This window comes from Rana temporaria, chromosome 3 (assembly GCF_905171775.1).
Source record: "Rana temporaria chromosome 3, aRanTem1.1, whole genome shotgun sequence".
NCBI classification, from domain to species: Eukaryota; Metazoa; Chordata; class Amphibia; order Anura; family Ranidae; genus Rana; species Rana temporaria.
Window position 1 is genome coordinate 311,167,454 of NC_053491.1, and position 19,833 is coordinate 311,187,286.

General features: G+C 44.9%; 1 protein-coding gene across 3 annotated transcripts in view; it reads left to right on the forward strand.

Annotated features, from left to right (window-relative positions):
• The window catches only part of LOC120932444 (A disintegrin and metalloproteinase with thrombospondin motifs 2-like), a 1,658,079-nt gene that overhangs the window by 1,516,191 nt on the left and 122,055 nt on the right, over nt 1–19,833 (forward strand). The gene's annotated exons all lie outside the window — the stretch shown is intronic.

The window sequence follows — 19,833 nt, forward strand, 5'->3', positions numbered from 1 at the left end:
TGGACGTTAAGCGTGTGGGAGCGATCCGGGGTGAGGGGGCGGCTATTTGTTTCTAGCCACCCCCTTGCGATCGCTCCCAGCGAATCCACTTCCTCCTCTGCCCGCCCTGCCTGTAAGTGTAAACACAGGCAGAGAGGAAGTGATGCCATCTCTCCTCTGGCGGTCCTTTCATTTGGATCCAGAGGAGAGAGGACATCGTAACTGTGAGTTGCACCAACAGCACACTGACACAGTCACACATAGGCACATAACCCCCCCAGATCACCCCCCGATCATCCCCCTGTCACAGTGTCACTGATTGCAGTGATCATTTATTTTCTGATCACTGCATTTAGTGTCATTTGTGACAGAAAAAATGTTAGGGCAGTTAGCTTTAGGCCCCTTTAGGTCCAGGGTAGCCCCCTACCCCCCTAAAAAAGGTTTAACCCCTTGATCACCACCCTAGTTAACCCTTTCACCCCCTATTGCCAGTGTCACTAAGCGATCGGTTTTCTGATCGATGTATTAGTGTCACTGTTGCCGCTAGGTAGCTAGTTTTTTTTGAGGTTCGCCGCCAGGTTTCTATAGCATTAGGTACCCCCCCAAGAAAAGGTTTTAACCCCTAATTGCCCCTTGACACTGGTAAGTTCGTTTGCTGTTTATAGCATCAGGGCACCCGCCGTATATAACCCAATAAAGGTTTAACCCCCTGATCGCCCGGCGTGTGATATCAATAAAATTTTAGCGCCAGTCAGGGTCTGCGTCGCCCCAGGCAGCGTTAGGTTAGTGCCAGTAACGCTTACACCCACTCGCAAAGCATACACCCCCCTTCGTGGTATAGTATCTGAACAGATCAATATCTGATCTGATCAGATCTATACTAGCGTACCCAGCAGTTTAGGGTACCAAAAACGCATTGTTAACGGGATCAGCCCAGATACCCGCTAGCACCTGCGTTTTGCCGCCCAGTCCAACCCACCCAAGTGCAGGATTGATCGATCACTGTCACTTACAAAACACAACACACATAACTGCAGCGTTCGCAGAGACAGGCCTGATCCCTGCGATCGCTAACAGTTTTTGCTATCATAAGGGATATTTACATTCCCTGAGATAACAATAAAAATGGTAAAAAATAAATAAAATGGAAGGAACAGTTTACAAATAAAATAAAAAAAGCTAAATAAATATAATATAAAAAAAAGCATCCCTTTCCCCCCCTGCTCTTGCGCAAAGGCAAACGCAAGCGTCGGTCTGGAGTCATATGTAAACAGCAATTGCACCATGCATGTAAGGTATCACCGCAAAGGGAATGAATGAATGAATGAATGAATGAATAACTTATATAGCGCAGCACATGCGAACCAAATCGCCTCTGGGCGCTTGTTGTTCCTGTCTCCTTTAATATCAAAAGAGATGAGTTTTGATCTTTCTCCTGAATGCTAAATGGTTTTCCTCCAACCGAATGCTGGTTGGTAAAGCATTCCATAGTCTGGGACCCTGGACCGCGAATCTTCTTTCTCCTTTGGACTTGTAATTGGCTTTCGGTATCTGAAGCAGATTTTGGTTGGCGGATCGCAGAACGCGATTGGAGTTGTGAGCTTTTATTTTTTCGCACAGATAATGGGGAGCGTTCCCATGGAAACATCTATGCGTTAGACAGAGTGCTTTAAAAGCAATTCTGTCTTTTACTGGCAACCAATGAAGGGATCTCAGTGAAGGTGAGATTGATTCCCATGGTTTTTTCCCAGTCACTAGTCTGGCGGCCGTATTTTGAACGACTTGCAGACGAGCGATTTGGTACTTTGGGAGTCCGAGGTAAAGGGCGATTGCATAATCCAATCTGGAGTTTACAATCGCTCCCACCACGGCCGCTATGTCTTCTTTAGGAATAAATGGAATAAGTCTGCGTAGTAGGCGCAGCAGATGGTGAGATCCGCTGACTACTGACCCTATTTGTGCGTCCATTGTCATGTGAGAGTCGAAGATGACCCCAAGACTTTTGACTTTGGCGCTAGGGGTGATGATTTTGCCCAGAATGGGCGGCGGTATCCAAGTTGTTGCAGGTTGATTCAGACGCTTGACGTGAAACAGGAGAAGTTCTGTTTTCGCGACGTTGAGTTTAAGATAACTCTTTGTCATCCAGTTCTCTATCAAAGAGAGGCATGTCTCTAGATTGAGATGATGATCCTTTTTGTTGCAAATACGGAAATACAGTTGCGTGTCGTCTGCATAGGAGTGATAAAGTAGTTTTTGGCTACTAATAATTTCAAAAAGAGGACGAAGATAGATGTTGAACAACACCAGCGATGGAGGCGATCCTTGAGGCACTCCGCACGATAATGTGCGTTTCTCAGAAGTGAAAGGTCCCAATTTCACTATTTGTGATCGGTTTTCCAAAAAAGAGGAGAACCAAGATAAATCACCTTCTGCGACTTTGGCTACATCAGCTAGCCGAGTCAGTAATAGTTTGTGGTCTACAGTGTCGAAGGCTGCGCTTACGTCCAACAGAACCAAAAGACAAGATTCTCCTTCGTCTGCGGCCTCGAGAGCGTCGTCCCATATTTTGAGCAATGCTGTTTCCGTCCCGTATCCGGGACGGAAACCCGATTGAAATGGATCAAGTAGATTGTGGGTATCTAGATGCTGTTGCAACTGTTGTACCACTGCTTTTTCCATTACCTTGGAGAGAACGTTTAGGCCTGTTATGGGACGGCGGTGAAGTGGGTCCTTGGGGTCTAGGGTGGGTTTCTTCAAGATGGGTTGGATTATGCCTTCTTTCAACTGGGAGGGCACTGAGCCCTCCTTGAAAGACTGGTTTATGAGCTGCGTGATAGGAGGCGCCAGGATGTCGGCGCATTCCATCAGCAGTTTGGTGGGGATGATATCCATTGGCGCTGTGCTGTTTCGCAGAGAGCCGATGATATTTTCAGTGGCATCGATGGAGATGGGTTTTAGGGTGAACTTTCCTGCTTGTGGTGAATTTCTATGGGTGTTATGAGGGTAATTACGGGGGGGGGGGGGTTTCGGGGGCTATTGTTCTGCTGAATGCTTTCCCGGATTACCTCAATTTTATTAATGAAGTAATCTGACAATTCACTGCAAAACTCCTGGCTATCTAAATTGGGGGGTTCAAGACAGACGGGATTCATGGTCTGAGTGACCATCTTGAAGAGTTCGCGGGGGCGGTTTAGGGCGCTGTTGATAGCCTTGGAAAAATAGTTTTTCTTGCCTATGAAGATATCTTTGTGGTATTTTCTTGTTATTGCTTTGTAGATGGCGAGGTTTTCTTCTGAGGAGCTTCTTTTCCAGGCGGCTTCCGCCCTTCTGCGCTCTTGCTTCAGGGACGTCATCTGGTTGTTATACCATCTGGAAGTGTGTTTCCGGATGCAGGTTTTACGTTTCGGCGCTATTAAGTCAGCTGACTGTAATAGGGCAGTGTTTATGGCGTCTAGTGTTTCTAAGGTCGTTTGAGGGGGTTGAATTGTTTTTATTCTTTCCCTTAATGTGGTTTTGAAGAGTTCCGAATGGAGCTTCTTCTGACATCTAGTCCAGTGTGTTGTCACTGGTTTTGATGTTTTTGTTAAGGGGGGGAATTTGGAGATTATGAATTTAATTGCATGGTGATCTGTCCATGGCAACGGTTCATTTTCCAAAATGTTTATTTCCAGATCTTGTCTGAAAATGAGATCAAGCGTGTGACCTGAGGTATGAGTGGGCCCACATACTAATTGCTGTAGCCCTAATCCTTTCAGGTGGTCAATGCAGGCATCGGCAACGGGGTCTTGTGAGGAATTGGCCCAAAGGTTGAAGTCCCCGAGCAGCAAAAGGTGTTTGCTGTTGAGGGTGTAAGTGGAGATAAACTCCGTCAATGATGAAGTAAGCTGCGTTTTTGGGCCGGGTGGTCTATAGCAGAGAAGAATGCGAATGGTCTGCTGGGAACTTGTTTGTAGCTGCAGAGTAAGGGTTTCCATGAATGGAAGAGGGTTTTGAAGGACCGGTTTAGTGATCGCAAGGTGATTCTTGTGGATCACTGCCAGGCCTCCTCCTCTTTGTCCTATTCTGTTTTCTGTTAAAATACGGTAGTTTTCAGGCACCAGTTCTCCCAGTATGGTGTTACAGTCGGCTGTGAGCCAGCTCTCTGTAATAAAGAGGCAGTCTAAATCATATTGTCGAATGAAATCGTGGATTTCTAGTCGGTGTTTTACTGCCGATCTTGTGTTGATCAGAGCACATAATATGTGTTTAGGCTGGGGTAAATGGCTGAAGTTTTTGACAGTCGATCGTTGATCGATTCTCAATAATCGTTCAGTTCTTAGGGCTTTTTTGGTGATGGCTGGTAGTCTTGCGGCAAAACGCCTCAGGCCCCGAATGGTTTCTGCAGAATATTGCAGATTAACCATGGTCGCCAGCGCCGGGGGAGGGGGGGTTTGGGTGATGGAGGGAAGATTAACTTAATCTTCTCTCCTGGCTTGGTCCAGAGGAAGGCAAAAAAAACCTTGGCCGAGCTCTGCCAATATGCTACGGCAGGGAAAAAAATTCCTTCCTGACCCCTAGAGAGGCGATCGGGCCGAGCCCTGGATCAAGTTTTTGGTTGTGATTTAAGAAGGGGGGGAGTGGGGATGAGGGGTGCCCTTGTTGCTAGGTGTAGCAAGATGGGGATGAGGGGTGCCCTTGTTGCTAGGTGTAGCAAGCTGGGGATGAGGGGTGCCCTTGTTGCTGGGTGTAGCAAGCTGGGGATGAGGGGTGCCCTTGTTGCTGGGTGTAGCAAGATGGCTGCTGGTCAGGCAGCAGGATCCAGGCTGGGGCTGTCTGTGGAGATCCGTGCTGCCAGGGGAGACTGGATGGGTGATCCGGAGAGCCAGGTATCCTTCTGGGGTGTGGGAGGGGGGATTTCAGGCGGATTGGAGGAGATACCCGGGAGAGGTAAGCGGCGCTCCGCTAGGCCGCGGGCGAAGCCGCGGTCTTTCCTAGATCGCGGCTGCCGCGGCCCCACACAGGCCCGGTGCGGATGTCTGGAGAGGAGCCAGAGAAGGCAGGCGATTGAGGAGGTGGTAGGGGGATGTCCCGAGTGACAGAGGTACTGTGGGGGTAAGGAGGAGCTATTTGCGGCGGCTTTTCCTGAAAAGGACGGCCGCCAACGGTGCTGGTGGATGGCCCTGGAAACCGGGGCTTACCTGCAGGCTTCCTGGACAGGGGGAGAAGGAGAGAGCCAGGGGACGTCAGGTTAAGCCGGGGGGAGCTGCGTGGTAAGTCTGCAGAGGACGGCCGACAAGCAGAGGACAGGGGGGAGCAGAGCAGTGTGACAGGGGGGGGAGCGGGGAGAGAGGCTGGGGGTGGAGAGCCCTGCCTGTCTGGCTCCAGGAGCCGTACGTCCTACTGCTAGGACCGCACGCCGATTACTACTGGAGCTCAGTTCTCGCCCTGGGGAGGAGTCACTCTTTCAGACTCAATCCTGGAGAGCACACAGACAGCAATAAGAAAAAACAGACACAGGGATCGAGGGAAGTCATTTTAGCAGTAGACCTCCTCTGTAAATCTAATGTGGTAACCTGTAAAGGTTTTTAAAAATGTATGTAGTTTGTCGCCACTGCGCGTTTGTGCGCAATTTTAAAGTATGTCGTGTTTGGTATCCATGTACTCTGCCTAAGATCATCTTTTTAATTTCATCAATAATTTCGGCAATATAGTGTGTTTTAGTGCTTTAAAATAAAAAAAAAGTGTATTTTTTCCCCAAAAAATGTGTTTGAAAAATCGCTGCGCAAATACTGTGTGGGAAAAAAAATGCAACACCCACCATTTTAATCTGTAGGGCCTATGCTTGTGGTTAGAAGAGTGGGTGATGTGTGACATAAGCTTCTAAATGTTGTGCATAAAATGCCAGGACAATTCAAAACCCCCCCAAATGACCCCATTTTGGAAAGTAGACACCCCAAGCTATTTGCTGAGAGGCATCTCAAGTCCTTGGAATATTTTATATTTTGACCCAAGTTGCGGCAAAAATAAATATTATTTTTTTTCTATTTTTTTTGTGCAAAGTTGTCACTAAATGATATATTGCTCAAACATGCCATGGGCATATGTGGAATTACACCCCAAAATACATTCTGCTGCTTCTCCTGAGTACGGGGATATAACATGTGTGAGACTTTTTGGGAGCCTAGCCGCGTACGGGACCCCAAAAACCAATCACCGCCTTCAGGCTTTCTAAGGGTGTACATTTTTGATTTCACTCCTCACTACCTATCACAGTTTCGAAGGCCATAAAATGCCAAAATAGCACAAAAAAAAACAAATGACCCCATTTTGGAAAGTAGACACCCCAAGCTATTTGCTGAGAGGCATGTTGAGTCCATGGAATATTTAATTTTTTTGCCCTAAGTGATTGAATAATGACCCCAAAAAGAAAATTACAAAACGTTGTCACTAAATGATATATTGCTCACACATGCCATGGTTATATGTGGAATTGCACCCCAAAATACATTCTGATGCTTCTCCTGAGTATGGGGATACCACATGTGTGGGACTTTTTGTGAGCCTAGCCGCGTACGGGGCCCCGAAAACCAAGCACCGCCTTCAAGATTTCTAAGGGCATACATTTTTGATTTCACTCCTCACTACCTATCACAGTTTTGAAGGCCATAAAATGCCAAGATGGCACACAACCCCCCCCACCCCCCAAATGACCCCATTTTGGAAAGAAGACACCCCAAGCTATTTGCTGAGAGGCATGTTGAGTCAATGGAATATTTAATTTTTTTGCCCTAAGTGATTGAATAATGACCAAAAAATAAAAATTTACAAAACGTTATCACTAAATGATATATTTCTCACACATGCCATGGGCATATGTGGATTTACACCCTAAAATACATTCTGATGCTTCTCCTGAGTATGGGGATACCACATGTGTTGGACTTTTTTGGAGCCTAGCCGCGTACGGGACCCCGAAAACCAATCTTCACCTTCAAGATTTCTAAGGACATACATTTTTGATTTCACTCACACAAATCTTGAAGGCAGTGATTGGTTTTCGGGGTCCCGTACGCGGCTAGGCTCCCAAAAAGTCCCACACATGTGGTATCCCCGTACTCAGGAGAAGCAGCAGAATGTATTTTGGGGTGCAATTCCACATATGCCAATGGCATGTGTGAGCAATATATCATTTAGTGACAACGTTTTGTAAATTATTTTTTTTGGTCATTATTCAATCACTTGGGGCAAAAAAATTTAATATTCCATGGACTCAACTTGCCTCTCAGCAAATAGCTTGGGGTATCTTCTTTCCAAAATGGGGTCATTTGGGGGGGGGTTGTTTGCCATCTTGGCATTTTATGGCCTTCAAAACTGTGATAGGTAGTGATAGGTAGTGAGGAGTGAAATCAAACATGACCTTAGAAATCTTGAAGGCGGTGCTTGGTTTTCAGGGCCCCGTACGCAGCTAGGCTCCCAAAAAGTCCCACACATGTGGTATCCCCGTACTCAGAAGAAGCAGCAGAATGTATTTTGGGGTGTAATTTCAAATATAACCATGGCATGTGTGAGCAATATATCATTTAGTGACAACGTTTTGTAAATTATTTTTTTTGGTCATTATTCAATCACTTGGGGCAAAAAAATTAAATATTCCATGGACTCAACATGCCTCTCAGCAAATAGCTTGGGGTGTCTTCTTTCCAAAATGGGGGTCATTTGGGGGGGTTGTGTGCCATTTTGGCATTTTATGGCCTTCAAAACTGTGATAGGTAGTGAGGAGTGAAATCAAAAATGTATGCCCTTAGAAATCTTGAAGGCGGTGCTTGGTTTTCGGGGCCCCGTACATGGCTAGGCTCCCGAAAAGTCCCACACATGTGGTATCCCCGTACTCAGGAGAAGCAGCAGAATGTATTTTGGGGTGCAATTCCACATATAGCCATGGCATGTGTGAGCAATATATAATTTAGTGACAACTTTGTGCAAAAAAAATCAGTATTCAAAAAATAAAATATTCCATGGACTCGACATGCCTCTCAGCAAATGGCTTGGGGTGTCTACTTTCCAAAATGGGGTCATTTGGGGGGTTTTGTGCTATTTTGGCATTTTATGGCCTTCGAACCTGTGATAGGTAGTGAGGAGTGAAATCAAAAATTTGTGCCCTTAGAAATGCTGAAGGCGGTGCTTGGTTTTTGGGGTCCCATACGCGGCTAGGCTCACAAAAAGTCCCAAACATGTGGTATCCCCGTTCTCAGGAGAAGCAGCAGAATGTATTTTGGGGTGCAATTCCACATATAACCATGGCATGTGTGAGCAATATATCATTTAGTGACAACTTTTTGTAAAAAAAAAAATTGTCATTATTTAATCACTTGGGACAAAAAAATTTTTTCAATGGACTCAACATGCCTCTCAGCAGTTTCCTTGGGGTGTCTACTTTCCAAAATGGGGTCATTTGGGGGGGGGGGTTGTACTGCCCTGCCATTTTAGCACCTCAAGAAATGAGATAGGCAGTCAGAAAATAAAAGCTGTGTAAATTCCAGAAAATGTACCCTAGTTTGTAGACGCAATAACTTTTGCGAAAACCAATAAATATACGCTTATACGCTTATTCTGAGGATATCAGTTTAATAAAGAAAAACAAATACACTCACAAACATTGCTGTGTTAAACAGCGTGTGTACAATCGAGTGTCACCGCTCTGCGGCCGCAAAGCAGGTGACTTCACCAGCAAGCCCTCTGTGTCCTCCTCACGCGTATCGCGACAGCCCTACGTCGCTTAATCATATCATATCCTATGATTAAGCGACGTAGGGCTGTCGCGATACGCAGCAATGTTTGTGAGTGTATTTGTTTTTCTTTATTAAACTGATATCCTGTGGTTTTATGCTATGGAGGCATTCCTGTGTTTCTTTTTGAGAGCCTGAATGGGGAGGAGTGTGAGCCGTTTTTGGATCCTGGATTTTATCTATGTGACTGCAGAGCAGCTCCTGTTACAGGCTTGGTAAAAGCCTCAGGAAGGTAAGAGGCTGGTAAAAATAATCCCCACACTGAGGAAAATCGGGCTGGTTTGATTCACAGACATATGAGCACAATGTAACAAGTCTTCACTGAATGAGCACAATGTAACAAGTCTTCACTGAATTAACCACTGATCATCTGAATTGTTGAATGGAGCACAGATGCACTTTGCACTTTGGACTTTATTTTTAATATTATCATTATCACTTGATTGTGCACTGGATATCGTTTTATTCACTATCTGTTTTTGGACTATTATTTATGATTTTTTTTTATTTTTTATTTATTATTATATTATTATATTTTTTTCATCGCACAGAAAAACAACAGTTTTATGATTGAACCGTTTAGGTTTTTAGGACACTTGCATTTTTGGACTTCTTTTTAGTTGTTGCTTTTTCCTGCATGTGTTTGCTAATTAGTAATTAACCACTTTCCAGGAGAGCTGGAGCTTTCATTCACTGCTATTATTGTTTTATTTATTAGCACTTTGCACTTGTTTTTTATCAAGCACTTTAAGGATTTATGACACATATTTTTAAAAAAAGGATTATTATCCCATGTACACTGTGCGGCCAGTTAGGCATTTTTATCCATTGGATTTAATTATTTATTCACTCGCAGTTCCTTCCACATCTAATTATTGATGCTGGATGGTATTCTTTGGGCATAGACCTCGAGTGGAACACAATTTTACCCCAGTAGAGGACGGACTCACTCTCATACTTTAGGAATCATTGTTTAGAATATTTTATTGTTTTAAATTATTGTCGGTTTTTAGTATTTGCAAGCGCCACTACATCCCCCTGTCTATCATATGCTGTCAGTGCGTGAGCACTATTAGTTGTGGCTGCTGCTTGATTGTAACTTTTAATTTATTTGTACCATTATATTTTTTCTCGGGTTAGGCTGGTTTGCGCATTAGTTCCCCCCTTGTTTTATACCAGTGTGGTAAAAATCCAATCTGCTTACCAGATCCACTGACCGTTTATTACAGCGGTCAGTTGAGCCCAGAGATATTTATAGTCCTCTCAAGCAGACTGATATCCAGCAGGTGGAAAGAGGAAGAGTCAAATCATCAGCTTCAAACCATTTCATATTTCACACCTGTACATCGTCTATCCAAGGCTGCTGGGGAGAGAGGTTTGCATTTCTTTTCCAGTGGATCAGAGATCCAACCAAGCGCTTTGTCACCTCCTCGAGTTGAGTCGCTGGATTTCCGGTATACTGAACCAGTTGCACAACATCTGAATAGCTACTGTTACCTCCTTATTGGTCTGCAGTGTATCTATGAAAGATTTCAGGTAATGAAAATGATTGCCAAATAAACAAGCCCATAGCAGTAACGTAAAAAAGGCTCTAGTCCATAGACGATGTACAGGTGTGAAATATGAAATGGTTTGAAGCTGATGATTTGACTCTTCCTCTTTCCACCTGCTGGATATCAGTCTGCTTGAGAGGACTATAAATATCTCTGGGCTCAACTGACCACTGTAATAAATGGTCAGTGGATCTGGTAAGCAGATTGGATTTTTACCACACTGGTGCTTTCTCTTGGTGGAAGATTATCAATCTCGTTTTTTCACTATTGGACACTTTATGGACTGTTATATTTTTATTATCACTCAACATTATTGAATATTCATTTATTTGGTATTCATCTTTTTCATTTGTTCACACATTTTGAACTTTCACATATTAATTAGCGCTGTACCTTTCTTTTGTATGTTACTTTTTTGCTTTAGGTATTTTGAGCAATAGGTACCAGCTGCTTTGTCACTTATCACATTTCAATATTGTTATCACTAGATAGCGCAGTGTTTTTCCTAGGGTTTTTCCCAAGGTTTTTTCCCCTTACATTATATGTCATGATTTTTAATGAATTAGCCATCTCTTTTATTCATAACCAATATTTTGTACCTTTTCATATTTTTGCCTTCCACTCTTTTTATTCTCTTCTAAGGAACTTCATTTTATCTTCCAGTATCTGAACTTTCCACAGCTTAACACCCAATTATTATCTATTAAGGATGAACAGTCCGTGTGGGCTCCTCTTGTCCACTCCAAACCCTCCTCCCCTTTTGCCTAATGCAGTTTGTCCAATCCCTCTTCAGGATCTTCCTAATGATTACTAGAGCAGTTTCTCTGCTCTCCCCCTATTCTTACCCCGAGCCTTCTTAGCTTTTCATTTATTATACAGCCTTGTTTTTTCTATCTTTCCTTCTCCTTTCTCCTCCCCCTCTCTCTCCCTCCCCCCTCTCCCCCCACCCTCATGTACAGGCAAGCAAACCTACCAAAAAAAAAAGAGAGGAGGGGGGTGGGGGTTAAAGCGCGCAGGGCCTGCATAGCCAGAGTGAGAAGAGACAAAAAAAAGGGAAGGAGGAAAAAAAATTATTATCCCCTTCCCCTCTCCTCTCCCCTGCGCTAACCCCCACCCCCCATCACAATTCAAATTTACACCTCCCCAACATCTCCCGTCTATGTCTTTCTTGATACTTGGGACCAAGATTCATGTTGCTGTTTACTTAAATTTTCAGTTGTTAGTCTCCAGTCTGGGAAGTCCGTTGCCGGTAAATCTAATATCTCTAAAAACTTTTTTAGATCATCTTTAGTTCTGAGAACTGCTGATTTCCCATCTTGTGGAGCTAGTAATTTGAAGGGATACCCCCATCTATATCTCACATCCTCCTGTCGCATTACTTCCAGCAAGGGACGCACCATCAAAGTGCGACGAGATATATCTGGATACAACAAAATCTGGAACCCTTCAAAATCAATTGTTGTTATATCCCTTGCAGCCCGCATTATAGCTTCCTTCTCAGAAAATTTATGTTTTTTACATATTACGTCTCTTGGTCTTTCCCCATTCTTTCCCAAGAAGGAAGATATACGATGGACTCTATCTACTTTCACAGGCTTAGTCAAAGTTGAGCCCATAATTTGCGCAAAGAGTTTTTGTAATGTTTCTACCAAGTCCTTATCCTTATACTTCTCAGGTAATTCCTTTATTCGTATGTTTTGACGTCGATCCCTGTTTTCCATGTCATCTATTAGGTCACTGAATGTATTTATCTGCTCTTCTTGATGTTTGATAATTTCTTGGGCCTCTCCAACAGCTTGTATTATTTCTTCCTGACTGTTTTCCAATGCTTCCACTTAATTTCCCACTGCCTCTACCTCTTCCTTAAGGTTTTTTATTGCTGAGTTGCACGATCGTTCAACTGTAGCGATTAATTGTTGTATATCTGATTTTGTTGGTAGGGCTCTTATAAGTTTTAGGATATCCTTGATATCTTCAATTGTTACAGGCTCTGTCTCTGTCTTATCAGTACAGTGAATTTTTCTTCCCTCTGGTCCTGCTTGTTCCCCCTCAGTTAGAGGCATAGGTGGGCTCTTTAATGTGATTTGGGCCTTGTATGCTCTACTTCTGGGATATTATCCCTTGGTCCCAGTTGTACTATAACTGAGTCCATGGTTTCTACTAGATCTAATAGATCTGTTGTATTCATTATATCTGTTACGTTTGTTATATCTGTCCATTGGGCCGGTAACAATGTACCATTTGCTCCTTTTTTCTCTGGCGATTTTATCAGAGCTTTATTATCACTATTCCTTCTGTCTCTTGTGGTATTTACTTATTTTTCCCCCTCTTGCCCTATGGAGGTGACCAAAACCAATAAGAGAGCTTCCTTACTTCCATCAGGTCTATTCCCCCTATTGGTCGCTACCGTGCCAAACAGACAGCGAGGCGTGGTTACGCCCCAAGCGGCTCTGGGTGGAATTGAACCCAGGACCTCTCCGTTGCTGTTCCAGGTCTTTGCCTCTGAGCCACTCCTCAGTTGGTATTCTGCTTGCTAAGCCTGGTTCTGAACTATGTGCTGATTGCCTGTCTTTGGATCTCCCTGCAATCTGCACCTGTCTATCCTGGTCCAGCTGAGGCAGGTTACCCAATCAACCAGGGTATAAAGCACTGCCTCACTCTGAGGGATTGGTCAGTTCATTGTTCTGTGATTGTCCTGTCTTTGCCAAAGGTTCCTGTGTTTGTTTCAACTACAAAACTGACCCCGGCTTCTGACCCTGGCAACGTTTATCGTTTACTCTGAATTCTGGAATCCTGGACCACGGCTATACTTTGACTATCCTTGGCAAATCCCTATCAAGCCCCCGTGCACAGACTCACAGCCCAGGTGAGCTTACAACTCTGCAAAATAGACTCCACTCAAGGTAAACCCTTACACCTTGTTTGTAGCCTGCATCTAGACTTTTCTTGCTTCAGTGGGGGAGGGAGGGGGAGCCCACAAGAATATTCTCTTCTCTTTGGTGCAAAGATTTTAAAAAAAATATTGAGGAGAGACCAGGGGAGCTGTTGAGAGAGGTGATAAGGATGAGACAGCCGCAGTCCTTAGTTCAGCGTCATTCTCCTCACATGCTCCTCACATGCTGACAGTGTAACCGTCCACAGCTTTGCTTCCCGGAGGAGGGGAGAGGGGGCGAAGGAGAGAGGTGCAGAGAGCCGTTCGCTGGCAAATGCAGCTTAGATTGTAAGAGGAGGAGGGGGAGAGTGGGATGAAGGAGAGAGGGGGAGAGAGTCGTTCACTGGCAGATGCCACCCGTGATAGTATCAACATTCCACCTCACAGCGCGACGTGCGCTAGTTAGCTGTTTTCACTGGCTTCCATTAGCATGCTGCTGCTTGTTGTTTTCCTGCCCGGGGATTACGGAGGGAGGTGCCCTCACTCACTCACACGTCTGCATGTCCAGCCTCATCACAGTGCTACCTGATTTCCTCTTCTTGTTTTAGCTGACTAGGGTTTGTTGTTTTTTCCGTTGAATTATTTCATGAATGTTTTTATCTTTGCTGATAAAGAAATCCGATAATTCATTACAGAATTCTTGAGTGTTGTTAGCTGGTGGCTCTAGGCAGGTAGGGTTCATAGTCTGAGCGACTAATTTAAAAAGTTCACAGGATCGGTTTAGGGCTTTTGAGATGGTGTTTGAGAAGTGTTCTTTTTTTGCTTTGAAGATTGCTTTGTGGTATTTCTTGGTGAGTGCTTTGTAGTTTGTGTGGTTTTCCTTCGAAGGGTTTCTTCTCCAGGCTCCTTCAGCTCTTCTGCATTCTTGCTTCAGTAACGTGAGAGTGTCGTTAGGTTTAACGACACTCTCACGTTACTGAAGCAAGAACGCAGAAGCCAGAGCCAGAGTTGTTTTTGCGGATGAATACTCTGCGTTTCGGGGGTGACTGCATCTGCTGTTTGTAGTAGTGCTTTGTTTAAGAAATTGAGTGTTTGGGACCCCCGTGTATCAGGTTCCGGAGTTCTGAGTAGGAACCTAGCAGTGTCGCTTCCAATGTAGCCGCAGGGTTGGCTGGCTCCCAAGACAGCCACCATCTGACTGTCACAAGGACTGCTGCCCAATAGTATTTGACAAAGCAAGGCATTGCCAGGCCTCCTAAAGAAACTGGGAGATGGAGAGTAGTTTGTGCTATCCTGGGGGTACCCCCGTTCCACACAAGGAGACAAGCAGGCTGTTCAGTCTCTGAAAGAACACATGCGGAATGGGGATCAGGGTTTCTCCAAACACGTAGATAAATTTGGGTAGTACAGACATTTTAACAAGATTGACCCTGCAAACAAGGATGAGGGGTAGAGTCCACCAGGCAGAACACTTCCGAGTCAGGGAGGACAGTACCGGATCTAGGTTAAGAGGGATGAATTGGGAAATGTGTCTATGAATAACTAACCCCAGATACTTGAATTGGGAGACTTTTTGAAGTGGAGTGTCAATCGGAAGAGTGTAGTGCAAACAGGACAGACTTTCCCTAGTTAACTCGAACACCCGAATACCTGCCGAAGGTGTTTATATGTAGGAGGGCCTCCCTCAGTGAGGTGGTAGTGTTTCTAAGGTACAAAAGGGTATCGTCGGCATATAGGGAGATTTTCTCCTGTACAGGACCTATGGAGATGCCACGGACCGCAAGCGCGGAGCGCAAAAGGATCGCCATTGATTCTATAGCTAGCGCAAAAAGCGCTGGGGAGCGCAGGCATCCCTGCCTCGTTCCCCTATGGAGGCAAAAGGAGGGCGAGAGGGCTGACCCGTTGTGCGCTCTAGCTCTTGGGGAATTATACAGGGCTTTCATCCAAGAAATAAACTTAGGGCCGAAGCCAAAGCGGAGCAGGACCTCCAATAGATAGACCCACTGAACCGTGTCAAATGATTTTTCAGCATCCAGGGAGGCCACTGCATCAGAGAGGGCAAGATGTTTACCAGAAATCAGAACTGTGTACAGCCTCCGCAGGTTTATGTCTGTGCATTTACCTGGCATAAATCCAATTTGATCCTCATGGACCAGGGTAAGGATAACTTCATTCAGGCTTTGCGCCAAGATATTGGTAAGAATCTTGGCGCCAGCATTGAGCAATGAGATAGGTCGGTAGGAAGTACACAGCTCTACACAACCACTATAACCGCCTCCGCCATGGAGGCTGGGAGTGTCCCTTCCTTCAAAGTCTTGACTATCATCTCATGGAGCTTAGGTGTCAGTTGCTCTCCATACTGCTTATAGAATTCCGGGGTGATCCCATCCACACCTGGGGGTCTTCCCTGCCTGAAGGTCGCCCATAGCCTGCTGGACCTCTTCCACAGTTATGAAGCCATCAAGACGTTCACACGCTGTGTCGGTGAGGGTGGGAAAACTGATCTGGTCTAGGAAGGAGTCCTTCCCCAGAATAGTCTACCTTGGAGGAGTAGAGGCCGCTATAGTAGGAAGCAAATCGGGCATTTATGGCCATAGGGTCAACCACCAATACACCGCCTGCATCACAGATTCGGGCGATGGAGGAAATTGGTTGCAGCTCCTTAGCTAACCAGGCCAAGAGCCGCCCAGTCTTGCCCCCCTGCTCAAAAATGCGCTGCGACTGTGCCAAGTGTTGCTTTTTTGCTTTAGTCACCCTGAGAAGCCTCACCTCCTGGTACATGGCTTGCATATCAAGACAAGTGATCGTGTTCTGGGATAGTACGTACCGAGACTCCAGAGCCTCTGCAAGTATGACAGATGTATTCTGCCTGGCTATAGAGATGAAGGACTGGTAGAAACCCCTAATATAGGCCTTAAATGCATCCCACGTACTATTAACTGCAGCAGTGCCTACATTCATCAACCAGAAGTCTTTTATGTGTATGGAAACTTCAGCCTCTACTATGGGATCTGAGATCCAATAGCAACATAACCACCACAATCTCTCCGAAGGTGGCATCTGGGTTTGGAAACTACACAGCATAGGGTCATGATCTGATATTCCCCTCGGTAAAATATCTACCTCACAGACCCGGGAGAGCATCCCACCACTGACAAAGATCAAGTCTATGCGTGACATAGGACGGTAAGACATGGAGTGACAGGTGAAGACCCTGTCCATCGGATGCCTCCACCGCCTTACATCAGTCAGGCCGTAGAGAGACGCCCATTGCGACAGAGGAGGGTCCACACTGGTTCCCTGAGATAGCCGGGTTCGGAACCATGTTAAAATCACCAGCAATATGAGATGTCATTAGTCTAGGGGTTCACATACTTTTTTCCACCTGCACTGTGAATGTTTACATGGTGTGTTTAATAAAAACATGGTAACATTTAATTCTTTGTGTGTTATTAGTTTAAGCAGACTGTGATTGTCTATTGTTGTGACTTATGCCCCGTATACACGGTCGTTTTTTGTGATGAAATAAAACGACGTTTTTCATCATGAAAAAAAAACGACGTTTTTCTAACTTCATCATAAAAAACGACGTTGCCCACACACCATCATTTTCTGAAAATGCTCTAGCAAAGCGCGGTTACGTACAACACGTACGACGGCACTCTGTTCCATTCAAGCTCCTGTCTCATAACTTGCTTCTGAGCATGCGCGGGTTTAAAACGTCGTTTTAGCCCACACACGATAATTTTTTATGACACAAAAAACGACATTTAGAAGACAAAAAACGATGTGAAGCCCACACACGATAATTTTAAATGATGTTTTTAAAAACGTTGTTTTATTTCATCACAAAAAACGACCGTGTGTACGCGGCATCAGATGAAGATCAGATCACATTTTATGACCAATTTGTGCAGAAATCCATATCATTCCAAAAGGGTTCACATACTTTTTCTTGCATCTGTCAAACAGGGGGTTTGACAGACCCATAGTAAAATCCTAGGCTGTACATGGCTAGACCGAAAGAGAAAACCACAGCAACAAACACATTGTGACATAGACATGTTAGCCACAAAAAAAAATCACAACCCCCTCCCCCTTTCTGCACATCCGTTGGGGAACTTTGAGTGCCCATTCCCTTAACCAGAACTTAGCTCAACCAGAGCACTTTAGGTATATCTCCTATGAGGGCAAGGAAAAAAAGAAGGCGACCAAGGGGGTGCTAAGGCAATGTTTATACAGTCAGTGCAAGCCTTAAGCAATCGTCCCCAACCTGAATGTTAAGAACAGAAACCGGTAAATTGTGTACAGTTAAATGGGTTCGCTTAGCACAGGCTAAGGGCACATACTTGATAGGTATAACAAGGTGATCACAAAGAACTTATTATCAGCACCTGCATCAGCTTGTCTCCCATTATATAGCCACCCCATAATACTCCCACCTCCCCAGCATGATACAGCCCTGCCACCACATCCCATGGGAAGTTCACCTGGCCCAATGAAGCCAATCTTTCCAAGGCGGCAGTCCCTGTCAGGTGAAGGAGGAGGATAAGGGCTCCCGCAATCTATTGGGGTAACATTGCCATGCAGCCTAGAGCTGGGGGATGGACAGTAGGTCTGTAGAAAATCATCAGTACCAGGCAGGACTACCATCTCTCCAGCACACAGGGGGCAAGCATGCAGTCCCCGGAAATGAGGCCCCCATTCATGTATCCCCGATGGGAGAAAGGGTGTGGAACAGTCAGGGAACAGGGCAGAGTTTGACCTGCTTGGGAACCGCAGGAGTAGTGGCGGCCATTACTTCGGCCAGTTGGATATCAATGATACGTAATGGCCATTTAAAATTAGTCTCTTGCTGGGTAGTCATTTTACGGGATAGGCGCCATGGGGAGGATGGGAGTCCAGCCGAAAACCTGCAAGTCTCAGGGGTATCTTTGCAGAGCGAAAAGGTGGGGGTCACCGCCGACCATAATCGGGGGAGGAGACAGGAGACAAGCTGGCACACAAGCGGGAAACAAACCAGGAATAAAGAAAATACAGTTACAGGGGTCTTGTAAGGGTATCCAACCACTGGGAGGCCTCCTCCAGAGATGTAAAGTAGCGTGTAGATTCTCCATCCACGAACCAGAGGCGGGCAGGGAAAAACATGCTATACTTCATGCCTTTGGAGCGGTTCTGGAAGGCCGTTAATTACGGCCTCCCAGAGTTAAGCAACCGCCCTGTAGCCATACTTTGGCTATGGGCCGGTTGTTAACTGGTTAATCAATTTATGATCAATAATTAATAAGAGACACTTGAAGTGGATTGTCAAAACCAGATAAGCCACAGGCTAAGGTCCTAAAAGAGAATTGCTTCCTTCAACACAAAAGGCAAAAAGAGGTGAGAAAAACATTTTTAAAGTTCCGTGAGAACATTTACCGTGGAGAATTGATTAACAGTGTCAAGTTCTCAGCCATACTGTGGTATTAAATTCAAGATTAATCACTGTGCTAGTATTACAGAAGCAGCTTGCATAAATTGTATGGTGACAATAAAAAAGCATAAAAAATTGGTGTATGGAGTGCTAGTAGCATAAAATAAAAGATAAGAGTCCATAGTGTTTAAGGTAAAGCCCTTGTTCAGGAAGGGGAGCTGGAACCACCCACGGTGTAAACAGAGACACAATCATGAAAGCATGAAATTATACTCCACCGAACATCAACACACTGGGCCTCTTACCAAAGAAGATGGACAACTGAATTACAGGTGGTCAAATAAGCATCGTATGTCCACAGCTCCACAAAACCACTTTAATTGGATCATCGATGGCTGGGTTTTGTAGTCTCACCAAATGGAAAATCATAGGTGCATACATAAAATACAAGGAAGGCATGGTGTAGTATTAAAACCAGGAAAGATTTATTTCTAAAAAATAGCCATGGTACTAATCTTGTCAGATAAAAACAGGCATATCAAAGGCTGCAGTCTGTCATGAATAGCACTTGTTTCCAACCACAAAGATGGCCGTGGTCGACATGTTACAGCGTTGTGACATCAGAGCTTCACCCTAACCCTGACGACATTCCATTGGACGAAACGCCACGTAGGGTTTAGTTATGGGTGTATGCTACTAGTGCTGCATACACCCATTTTTCATACTGTGGTATGGTTAGCATGGATGTTCATAGCAGCAGCATTTACTGTAGAGCAAACATTAGCAGTGTCATTTTCTCAGTCACACATAGCATGGATATGGTTAGCCTGGATATTCATAACAGCATTTACCTGTGAAGTAGCATGGAAGACTGAGAATGAGAAAATTAAAAGAGCTATCGTACAGTGAAACCTTTGGATTGCGAGTAATGAGGTTAACAAACGTTTTGCAATACGAGCACTGTATTTAAAAAAATCCTGACTCGGTTTGTGAGTATTGTCTCACAAAACTAGCAAGATTCAAGCCACAATGGTGTGCAATACCGTGTTTGGCCTGAGATGGGGGAGCGCCGGAGCCATTCGGAGCTGTTCAGAAGTACTTGAACAAACTCGGAAATACTCCGTTCCCGAGCCTTTCCACAGTTTTTTGAGTTCAGTCAAGCTGTCCTCAAGCCCTTCCGAGTGTTTCCGAGTCTCTCCGGCTTCCCCCTACCTCTGGTCACATGCGGTATTGCATGCCATCGAAGTCGAT